Source organism: Trichoplusia ni, chromosome 10 (assembly GCF_003590095.1).
Source record: "Trichoplusia ni isolate ovarian cell line Hi5 chromosome 10, tn1, whole genome shotgun sequence".
Classification (NCBI taxonomy): domain Eukaryota; kingdom Metazoa; phylum Arthropoda; class Insecta; order Lepidoptera; family Noctuidae; genus Trichoplusia; species Trichoplusia ni.
The window spans coordinates 4,628,527-4,641,613 of record NC_039487.1 but is presented as its reverse complement, the minus strand read 5'-3'; positions in this window follow the sequence as shown (position 1 = coordinate 4,641,613).

The window sequence follows — 13,087 nt, the reverse complement described above, 5'->3', positions numbered from 1 at the left end:
GCCGACTGCTACGCATTGCTCCTGCGATCCGGTTAGCTGGTTAGCTGAGCCCTAAAAGGTCTCCGGCGAATATAATGGATTGTAATTGTGTTCTCATAAGCGGCGCACCATGTCGCTTGTTCGATTCCGCATGTGACTACGATTGAGTCAGCGATACACGAGTAATGCTATAATTGACGTTTACTATGTTCTTGCTCATTGTTGTCGGATGATATGTGTCAAGGCTTAAGCTTGGGAACGGAGGCGGCGATCTCAGCTGCGTACCACTATGTTTAGATTAGCCTAACAAAGAAAAAGGGTTAAACATAACAAGGAGGCCATAAACTGTAATGAGGTTTCGAGTAGAAATTATATTTGTCTCTTTCTTTATGGATTGTACAGTCCTTAATGGGATGAACGTGTTGTAGTTGGGAATCCTTTAATTTAGACGTTGAGAATAAGTTTCTAAGGGCAAAAGATCGCAAGAGCGGTGTAATGACGACTTGCCAGTTGCCTTCAAGCGTAACACTGGCCCCTTCCCTTTACTTGACCCTTACCATTTGTTATGAATAATATTTGTTGTGTACTCTATTGCATTATTTTCGTTTTGATCTTTACTTTATGGAAGACAGAAGTTTTATTTTTGACTTGTATGTTTGTGATAAATTATTAGCACAATAATATTGTATATCGTAAAAATCTGATCTTGAGATCAAATCGCCAGCAAACTGTTCCGTTATGTTATAATTCTGATATGAAGATACTCTATAATTCTTTAGTTCAACGATAAACCTTTAAAAGTATATCGTTCAGTTTAAACTTTTCTTTAATTAATCGAATCTTTACGACATACTTTTACTTTTAGTATCTAAGAAAGGAATCCGAGCACATTCGTTGCATCTCAACTATTTCGAACGTCACCGGAATTAAATTAAAAAAACAACGAGAGAACTCGATACATCCACAGTTGGCACCAGACATGCCAAGACTTGCGTGACTCGGATCGATTTACATGCTTTTTTTGACAACTTCTAATAACGTGCTACTGTCTTGTTACAGGCGACGTTTTTTGTATACAACTAACTAGAGGGAGGCCCGTGATGAAATTCTTGACATTAGAACCAATCTCGTGAATATGATAATTGTAGAAAATTGTAGGGCGTTTTGTTTCTTCCTGTTTGTTGTTGAGTTAACCACTTTGTGGTACAACGTTCTTAGTTGATGTTCAGCTGTAGGTAACGGTTCGTTGAATAGTCTGCGTTATGATCAACTTGCAAGTATCCCAGTCTTAGCGAGATTTTTACTTTTATTTGATCAATACAAAAAGTAGAGGCTTGGCTAGGCTTGGTTTTGCTACGGCTTAAATGTAAAATTTAGTCTAATCGATTTACCCAAACGTGTAAACTCACGTAAATCATCTTTACGCCATGGACGAAAAGAGAGAGAAGCGAAAATTATAAACAGATTTTTTTTAAGCATACATGAACAAAAAACAAAAAATAATTTATTAAAAATCGGAACAAAAATCTATTAAATGAAAGCGCTTTTTACAAAGCGGCATATGAAGACATTTAAAACAATTAATGCCGCGTGAGACAACATTCGTATCGTATTTAAAAACCCGTTAGCTTTAGGTATGTTAATAAGTAGTTTATCAAGCATTAGTTCTATGGAACATGTTTCTAAGAATCATAACTTGTATGTATGGGAAAATTGCGCTACCTTTATTGTTAGAAGAGGCGGTATATCGTTCTATCTCTTTCATATTTTAATATTTACATACAGTAATGTTTAGCAATTTTCAATACCTAATTGAATAGGTAACACCTGGTTGGTGTCATATGACTTTATGCAAATTTTGCATTATTTTTATACCTGCTATAATTGTAATACATTAATTTGTCTAGGGGATTTTAATAAGTTTCATAATGTGTCAACAAAATATTTTAGTATACAAATTATTTTATTAAAAACAACTGAGATTTGTTGCAAACATCTTAACCTTTTCGTACAATAATAATAATACAAATTTGGTTCGATGTTATGGACTTGTACATACACACAACAGACACACAGTTTTAACCTTCCCTATAAATCAGAAAAATCATCTCCATGCGTTGATCTCAACAGATTCGATCGTCATTTGTTGGTAGTCCGTCCGGGAACTATCTAATTACGTTTCTTGCGTGAAAGGAATATTAATTTTGCTCTACCTGTAGAATTAAACTTCGTCAGAACCCTTTTTCTAGAGAAGAAATGATACATCTCATCATTTTTTATTATACATCATTAGTTTCGACCGTTGTTCACTGGTTTTTGAAGGGTTGTGTTACGAATTAATTTATTTCTTTAGTGTTTTGTAATTAGGTTAGGTCTAGAGGAGTGGCTTTGTAGCTTTAGTGTTCAATTGTTTTCAGATTGGATTTCGTTTGTCTTGTTTAATATTAGACTGTATTAGAGAGAGTATAGAGAGTTTTAGATAAGAATTATGTTAATATCTATAGTTTTGCTTTATAATCAACCGAGAGAGAGAGAGACTGAAAATTATAATGAGTTCATTATAACTTTTTGTCCATAAATCCGTTCACATGGCTAGAGTGCATTGAAGCGTTAATTGAATTAAATCGATATTATTGTGAAGGCAAAGCAGAACGTTTAGGACGAGTGATGGCACGCTGCGATTCGTTACGGACAAGAAACGTGGGGTCCCGTGGCTTACGTCTACGCGGACCACGCTCGCACTTCCGTCGCCATTCACTAATCGAACTAGTATCGAATATCACCCTCCATTCATCACGAAATCGATCGAAGAATCAAACGATCGAGATATCGATTTCACGGACACGTTCGACGTTTGTGTTATCACCGTTAAGTTCAGTTTTGTTGAGCGGATGTATGTTTTTACGGTATTTCTAATTTTAAAATTTTGGTCACCTAAAATATTTTTCGGTTCGGTAACATAATTGATTAATTTATGATTCAAAATCTTCGGCTCCGACAGTATTATTATATTCACTTATTTGATCAACAGAACTTGCTCCATCTAAATGAATAAAATTGATTGCTTATACAAACTGTGCGCCCAAATACTCAGCCATCACAATAAATAAGGGCTTTTGAAGAAAAAAAAGTATAAGACGTGGACTGTGGATGGACGGCGCTGCGCGGCGGCGGGTCGGGCGCGGGCAGGCCAGCCCGACCTTGGCGCGCTCTGTAAGACAAGTCGATTTTGTTATTTGTTTATACACAACACTACCTGTTCCCGACACCGCCGTACGCCGAGGTGTGGTGCACGTATGCACGCACACACGGAGTCGGGCGCGCGCCGGCCGCGCTCGCCGCTGCCCTCGCATCGATGTCGAATCGCTCAGGTATTTTACGGCGATTTCTGTAATGAACATCGATTTATTGTAGCCACGGTATGCCGCTCAAAAACTGACTTTATAGATAAAACCCACGAGCGCGATTACAATCAATTTTATTGAAACGAGACACGCAGTGTATAAAAGGAGCGAGTACTTTACTCCAATTAAAAATAAATCCGTTACGGAATTTATATTCGACATCGTTCAATTTAAAACAAATATTTATGGATCCTTAAACTGTTACGGCTCGAGCCATCGCGATACGTCGTCGAGATGTTGTGAAATGTCGTTGATGCAATGTTCGTATGAGATATACGCTATAAAACGTCGTAATAGGAAAATGTAACTAGATCCGACGGGTCGTTTTGAAAGACACGGAAGCCGCCTGCATCTAAACGCTATAAAAATATTTCACCGCGGGCATCGGCGCTACCTGATAAGGATACGCAGTCATTTGTAGTAGCCTCGTGATCCAGAGCGCGACTCGAGACCGTGGCTCGGCTCACTACACAATTTATGTGTAAACTACTGTCAGCATTATCTACCTAATGTGTTTTGAGACACGCCGCTTAGATACGAAAGCCCCAAGTCTAAAAGGACGCCGAGGTTTTTCGTTGATCCTTTTATTCGTCAGTCGATCGGCCCATATTGGGATAAAGCTTTCATATATCGATCCATCAATCAACACAAAAACAAGCGGAGATACTGTACAGAAATTTGGTGGGTGACGTGACAATATAATTGACAAAAAAGTGCTCCGTAATAAATGGCATCCAGAGGGGCTTGCCTTTTTTGTCTTCATAAATATTGCCCAATAGAAGTGCTTCGTGACCTCTGTTTAAAATCACTGTTGCGATTACGTCCAGTGATTTAGATGGCCATTACTGGGTCGCCTCCACAGATGGGTGGTTGAATTACAGTCTTCCCGTTTGCTTTGTTGGTTTTGTACCGACGTTAGCTCGCCAGTAATTATGAGATCATGTTTCATAGTTATCTATTGATTTAGAACTGTTCCGAAGTCTCAATTATGAATCATCGATTATCGTTCAAATCGAGAGTTATGTGCGACGGTCCTCTATCATCATCGTTTTCCTTGGTCTCAAGAGTTTGTTAACCCCGCATCGGTATGATTGAAACTATAAATTGAGGTTTATTAATGTTTTGTGTACTAACCTTTGCGGTAGACGTTCGTGTTGTTCATTGATTGCTTAATGTTGTGTGTTTTATCGGGCTGTGCCATGTTTGTCGCGGGTCGCAGGTCATCTATGTAACTTACTGCGATGTGGTAAACGAGAGCGGGCTTTACTTTACTTATGGTATGATTAACTGAACTGTAGAGTGTATATAATTATCTCAAAAGTCGCTAAGTTATTCCTAGTTTATAGTGCTTTATAGCAAAGTAAATCGGCAATAAATTTTATCTAGTGGATAATTGATAAGGCAAGATAAATTAAAACTGTATAAGTTCAAAGTAAATTATCAACCCTACTTTCAGGTTTGCGAAACATTAAGGAACATAAAGTATTTCTAAGACAATAGTTGATGGAATGTGTTGAAGTTTTTATTTCTATAATACCCTTCAATATCCCCGGGGCAGGAATTCTTATTTCACAAAGTGCAGAGTTGTAGGAGTGCTCTGGTACAAGTGTAGTGGGTTCGCGTGACCGGTCCGACACGATGCGCCCGCACCTATCATACGCTCTGTAACGTTCTCACGACATATTTTGACATTTCACTGAACAAATATAGAAGCCATTTTTGATTGGAACTTCAAACATGCAAAGAATGCGAATATATTGCTCCTACACGTTACGATTTGACAATAGCACCATATGTGTATTGGATTCAAAGGTCGCATACCTAAGAAGATTTTATAGAGATTGAGGTGAATATTTGAATGTTATGTTCCCGTCTGTTGATGTCTCCACATTGTTGCAGATCGATTACCATCATCAATAACAATATACGTACGCAATACGAGACGCTCGTAAAACTGAGTAGAGAGCGACCGCATCCGATGTTTATATGGCTACCGGAGCCCGCGCGGTCTGTTGCTTGAATCTGATTCCGGATCAGTTAAGTCTTTACTCCAAAAACTCAATCAGTGTCCATGAAATTTACAAGGCAGATAAAATTTAATTTAATGTTTTATCGATAGGTGTACGGCCGTTTGTATAAGGTTGTGTGTGTGTGTCTGTACACAGTAATTATGCGGCGGATCGGCGGCGCGGGCGCAGCGCTGGTGGTCCGGCCCCCCTCTCATGCCGCACCGTGCTATAGAAAAGCTCACTACATCTGGGAACTCACGGCCGGACATTTAGTATGCTATAGTATTAGTATTGGTTTTCGAAACTGTGAAGTATTGTTCATTGTTACACGCTGGACTTGTTTCAAGAGTGATTTAATGAAACCTGTATGCTTAGTTGGTGGAATTTTAGTAAACTCTTATTCGATGAGGGAAAGTGTGAGAATTGTTCGGAGGATGTTTCGAGTGTGACTCAAGCCTGAGCGACGTCTTTGGTCCACGTCGACGGCGCGCGATCGTCTCATTGTCTACTTTTATTTGCCTGTCACTCAAAGCGCCTCACTCGGACGTGCTTTAAGCGCATGACAATGTACTTCATTGTCGGAGGCTTTAGCGACCTTTACAACAGTAAATTTCGTTGTCATGCATAAAACCATGTGTTTATATGGAACACTGTAAGAGAGGTTTCAAATAGTTCTTTCTCAGTGCGTCGAACAATTAACTCTCGGCGTATGTATGACGGACATTCCTCTTTCACCATTCGATTTAAAAAAATAAAAGTGTACGTTTAAGTATATTATTATGTTTTTTCATTAATATATTCTCGAATATATCTTAAGAGCGTAATTCGACAGGGATGAAATTATAAGCAATTAATTTCCATAAATTGATTATTCAATATCAGTTTAATAATTGCTTTCGCAAAAGCCATAACAATTCGTGTGGCTTTATAATATATTCAGTTCATCAAAGTGATTGACCTTGGCAATAAAAGAGATGTCGTAAAAACTGAAGTGGTGTGTGATTATTGACTTTATGACGTCTGTTTTGATGGCAATTACCAAATAAATACTCACAATCACTTTACGATCCTTTCGGAAGACACTGATTGCCATTCTGGTCGATTCGTGATAACTGTATGTTTCTGCAAGTTGAGATAATACGTACAATTATATACTCATAAAATTTGCGTGTTCACGTAAATATTGTTATTAAATATAACCAGGCCTGGTTTTTTCCCTCAGTCAACGGTACCTGTTTGTTTTAGCTGTTGAAGCTGCTTGAAGGTTAGAACAATTGTTTTTCACAATATAAATAACTCTTTGGCTCCCGTATGGCTGTCACAAATCCCTAATCCCTTTCGGCAGTAAATATTCATTTGTTTTTAAACATTTACCGACAGTCCGTTAGACTATTGTTATCTATTGTCTTTAATTAGCGAAAGCTTGTTTTTAAAAGGTCCGTGCAAAATATTTGTTTGCTGCAATAAATGAGCCCTTTCCTCGACTAACGGTGCCTGCATTTCAGATGTTAATGGGTTTGCTGATTCTAAACATTTTTTATTGTTTTATTTGCAACTCTTTTTGCGAACCCTTCAGTACCGTTGATTTCTAGTCGTTGGTAACGGACCGTAATAAAAAAGCGGTGCCTTTGAAAGTTGTGTTGCGCAAAGAAAGTAGGTAATAAAGATAGAAAATTTTCAAAAGTCAATATTAGCAAATGGATTTTTATTAGTTTGTGAATCATAGTTTTGAGTTTGCCGACAAAGATGTAAAAAGTGCCTTATGCTTTTATCTGGGTAACGGTATTGTACTTTGTGCATTGTCAAATATCATCATTCTTTTTTATAGCGAGTAGAAATCAATGAATAACTGTTTGTGGCTCATCTATGATTTTCTAATTCTACTGAAAAAATCGAGCGTTTAATTTCTTAAAAAAAAACAACTCCCAGCAATAAGGATTTTAATCCTTGTGTCGCCGTTTCACAAGTATTAAAATTACCTGTACAGAGACACCTAGGCTAAGGACAGGCATTTCAACATTCGTGGATCATAGAGACCTTGTCTGATGCGGGGCACGAACCCGCGACACGTCAAGCAGTGATTTTGGTGTGGTGACCTCATCCACTCGGCTATGCGAGCAGTCAAATTAAACCATGCAACAACCATTTACCAACAAAATCAAACAAAACAACGCTGTGAAGACCCTTGCCTCCGTTTCAAAACCAATCCATACACCTATCTGTTAAAAGACTTCAATACAAAAGAACAACTTTCTGAAAAATAATATCAACGTATTCAAATTGCGGTCTTTTAACCGCGACTTGGTATCGGCTTGGATCAGGTATGCAGCGTTTCAGATCTAGCTGATAAAGGGCGATGGACCACGACGCAGGAGATTCATTGCGAATTGACAACGCAAGGAACAGGGGTGCTAACGTAACCACGTAACTTATTCTCGTCGGAAACAAGCGCAGATGTGAAGATTAGATACGTACACTACAATTCCTGTTTAGAACAACATCAGGTGATCTGTGGAGTTCTTTGTGACGTATAAAGTATTGTTTAGTTGGAATGTTTCCATGTTTTGGAGATTAAATGTACTGTTTAATTTATCTTGAAGTTAGGTTAATTGATTTGCTGAAATCGAATAACTTTGCAATTTTTTTTAAAAGTTAACTTTTAACTTATGTGACTATCGGTCAATAATTGATGAACTAACCCTTTATAAACTAAACACCACTAGAAGTTCTATGACAGTTATTCCTTACTACGGATCCAAGACACAATTAAATTTTTCCAGATCCATTTTTTCAAGAAGCTTCTTGTGTCTTACAAAAACATGTATTAATTTTGAATTAGACTAAGTTTCGAGGTCACGACGAAAAACGTGGTAATTTCCCCAAACGCGTGCCTGTTTCAGCAAACACAATCTAACAGTTGGCTTTTCTTGATCCTATTTAAAGTCTTCATGCTTTCAGCGAGTGTGGTTCGTAAAAATAAAGGCCTAAGCCGTATTATCATAAAGATGTTTTCCAAATACTGGTTATACCGACGTTTACTTTTCCTGTTGAAGTTCGACGCTTCATTAAGTTTATTCCAAACCTGTGTTTGCATACGACAAAGCTTCTGCACACATCGGATTCCGTATTTTGGGATAAGTGTCTTTGTATTTGCGTACTGTTTAGTTTTATTTTATTTATTATGTCTTATAGAATTTATGTTAGAACTTTGAATATTAATGTTCTGTGTAAATAATTTACGCGAGTACTTTCCGTCCGCTTCGCATGCATTAGCATCTCATGCTGATACGTTAAGTGTTCCAGGTCGCGGGGTGCAATTACGCAAACAATATAATAGCACGGTGTCAGCCCAGTACTGATGGCCATGCCGGCTTATTTACTGCCACATATCGCTGCGAAGAAAAGAAATGTCAAGACATCCTCTTGTGTTGCGATTATCGTGTCGGAATCGCTTGGAGCTATGCTCGCCGGACCGGGACGCTCATACATAAACCCATAAAATATGCTTCGCTACGGGGAGAAGACAGTAAACAGCCATTATGCTTCATGTATCTTTTGAAGAGCGTCTTAGGTAGCAGTTTCGTCTTGGTGGTAATGGTAAATGTAAGTGAATATCATTTTGAGCACCATACGTCAGATGTTAAGATTAAGTGAACGAGTTTTGTGGGGGCCAGAAACCGGATTGTATAAAAGCTTTTTGTGAATCCCTCCAGATTCGAAAATTATTACCATTTTAGTTTATTCAGTGAATGACGGTCGCTGTCTATTGTTTCTCGTAACGTTAGCAAGAAATGAATCATGTCGTGAATGACGTCGCAGAGATGAATGGCGTCCAGTCTAGTCACACCAAATTTAGTTATTCTTAAGGCCATCTCCCAAACAGGTTCCAATTTTTATGAAGCATTATCATTTCTAAGGAGACCGACTGTGTAGCCTCTTGTCAAGTGTTTTTTTTTCTAAATTTTAGCGTATCACGAAGACAAATCTCACAACGTAGCCCAGAGCCCGCTCACACCGGCTTCTTTATCCTTTCCACAAAGGACGTAATAACCATATCAAACAGCGTGTCCCTTTGCTGTGCTGCATACATATTGCCGGGTACGAGCTATGCGACGCCTTTATTCTATATTAAAATAAGTAAAGAAATGCGTTTTGTTTCCGTTTGGTGCGAGGCTTCCATACCTAATGTCGAACACAGTATTTGAATACCTGACGCGTTCACAAATACATACGACCGATATCGGTTATGACTTCACCTCTATGTGTTCATAATTGGGACATGTTCGACATGCACCGGTTTACCTTTATTTGTTTTCGTAGAACTCGCATAATTCTTTATCAGTACGATAATCTTATCTGTATCAACAATACTTTCCGTATTAGTCTAGTCACATACATGAATATTTTTATCAATTTAGTATCTGCTCGTAAAGTTAATGGGTTTCTATGAAAGGCTCATTATTTTTGTGTTGATAATATTTAGATGTGACGTGGGGGCAGGTAAACGTCACAGGGCATGCTCCGGTTCGCCGTGTTTACGTGAGGGGCATGAGAACCATACAGGCCGACCCCGCACATAATTTTAGTGGTCTCGTCCTTTGTGCCCGTCGTCATTGTTATTAAAGTAATCACGGTCGCCCTCCATCATACTCCAATCGAAACATTATGGGATATAAACAAAAGAAAGCAAGAGGAATTCAATGAAAAGCCATTATGTCGCCGCGGAGGGCACTCGACGAGCCTGTTGTCTCAATATTTTTCTTGGTGGATGGAGTTGACGCGTCATTCTCTCGCGTTCGTTCAAAAACGCCGCGTGGAATTTTGAAGGGCCCTCGATAATGGCCGATATTTACTGTCTTTAGATAATGTTATTTAAGCGACGGTCGATTGAATTATGGTAAATAAAACATGAATAATTGTCACGTGGCCATATGGACTCTTTGTTTAATGTACGATCCATTGATGGGTTTTTCGTTTTAACATGAACAATTACTGAAGTGGTTACAAGATAATAAGCAACTTCGTAAAAGAAGGAAGATTATTTAGAGTTACCAAAATATTTTGGGATTTTATCTTTGGACGATGCGATGAGATTATTAGTCTTTTTATTAGGAAAAGCTTATAGGACCGGCATTTTATTGAAGGATTTGGCTATATGACACATTATTGTGTCGAAGATTCTTGATCTGACAGGTAGACGGTGCTTTTGAGGTGCTATTTCAATCCCTCTAAAATGTCAGATTACTAAAACGTCCTAAAAAGGAAAGAATTAAAAATATCGACAAGATTCAATCTGATACGGAGACCACTTGATAAAAAAAGCGTGTTTAGAAACTTTCATGCAATAGGAATAGCTTTAAGTAGAGGTCTCAAAGGCTTTTGAAACTCAGCAAATTATTAAACATCTGATATAAATTGACCGAAGAAGCCTTAACAGTACGTGAACGTTAAGAATAATCGTGTACATTGACAACGTCATTCGTAAGTCTTTATTATACCTATCTAACCAAATTGTTATGTAAATTGTAATACTGGAATTATTGCGCATCATTTTTAACAGTATCGATGATCGAGTATTATTTGTAATTCGATATATTAATGACTCTATCTAAAATTCAAGAGTCAAATCTTATCTTTGTTTGACTAAAAAATTAGAATTTGATGAGCAAAATTAAGTTGCCATTATTTAGGTAATATATAATTTAAGTCAAACACCCTATTAGTCCAACTCTTATGTACATAAAAACAATTAACTTTATCAAAATAGCAATAACTCCTAATTTAGTAGGTAAACTTGATACTTATCTAGATTTTACGGCAGACTATTTTAAACATTCAAAATTATTCTAAATTCCGTCTATAAGGAATAATAGCGCAATAAAATCTTAAGTATATTCACAGACGAAGCTGGGATTTAAATGGAATGGTCATGTTTAGAAACTCATAAGAATATTGTGCTCGACAAAAATGCCAGCCGTTCCTCCGCACGGGGAATGCTTTGAGACTATTATACTCGTAAATTGGGAACGTAGCAATTCCAGATTGTATCGTTTGTAGGCAATTTAGGTTTTAAACGAATGTTTTATAGCTTTATGTGGAAAGCCGAAACTAAATTAATGGCCTTAAGCGTTTTAAGAAAAAAATATCGTAGTCGAGTCATTAACTACACGAATCGAGAATTCGACAACAAATGTCAAAGCGATATATTCAGATGGAAGATAATGTATGTGCGTACACGTGTTTGGTAAGTAATTTAACAGTAGCTAGAGCTACAGTCAATATTTAGATATCTCTCGAACCGTTCCACAGTTAATAGGTTACTGAGTCATCTGTCATTGCGAAAGCTCCCAAAGGGTTTGCGAGCAACAGAGTCTTTGTTTTAGTTTGTGAAAGATCTGCCAGTATTTATGTTATTGTTTACGAGCTCCTCGACAACCCTTTGTTTTGTGATGTAGAACAATCAAGTTTTAACTGGTAAATGTTTATTGCTGTTTGGTTGCGAATTGCTGTCTCGAATGGGTTTGTCACTGGATTCGAAAGTATTGTCAAGTAATAGAGCGATCCCGTTAGTTTTATGTTATTGAGTGATTTATGATCCAGTTACCGAGATCTGAATATTATGGGATTTTTATTGGTGCCGTTTAAAGTGTTAAAAATAGGGCCGTTATTTTTGGTTGGACACATTTATACCAAATGGAAATAGTTTCGTAAAGCTATCAAATGCGTCGTAAAATTTGCCGCTTTGTAATTTGATAACGTGTAAGAAATTCGCAAGATTAATATTATTTTAATCCCAATTATGTGTGCATTTTATTATCTTTTTAATTATATGGTAGATGCCTATGTTTAATTATAGTGTTGTTTTACACTCAGAATAATTTAATATTAATTGTGTACATTTGAGATGCTTCTTCTAATTAAAATTAATGGACATTCTGTGTTGTAATGTGAATTTTTAATTTATAAGACGTTGTTTTGTGTTCTAAGTGTTCGTTTCAGGCATTTACTGCAATGTATTTAATCAATATTACGCAGAATTATTTCTTCAACTATATTCGTATATTAATATTTTTCAATAATAATGAAAACTCGGTATTACTACCTACTAATGACATGGTTTAAGAACATTAAAAAGAAGTCCCCGCGTAAGACAATTGTTTGTAAGATTTAAAAGTGCTTCTAGAGTCTAAGTCTAGGTGTCTGCATGTGACTTAAATGTCTGTAAAACTTCTTCAACGACGAAATTTTACGTGAGAGAGTCGATGAAAAAAAAAACATCTAAATATTAGTAAACTTTTTTTAAACGCTCGTTTGTTTTTATATTCATTCTATATTTGAATGTTATGTGAACAGCCAGTGATATCGGCAGGATGGCTGTCTGCCGTATCTATAGCGGTGATCGAAACATGTCAAATAAATATTTAAACCGCTTTTATATTGTAGACAGATGGAGCTATCGAATGTTCATTTAAAATAATAGTATCGGTTAATGCTTAAGCTGTATTTTATTACAATTAGGTATCTAAGAAGTAGAACGCTCGATAGATTATTTTATGTATGAATATTATAGCGACTTTTGATACATAAAAGGAACGATCAACTCACATTTCCGAGCAAACAAAAGAAATTAGTATTCCAATTTTATTAAGTTTTAGTGATAAGAATTATAAATTAAAATGGTTTTATAATCGACTC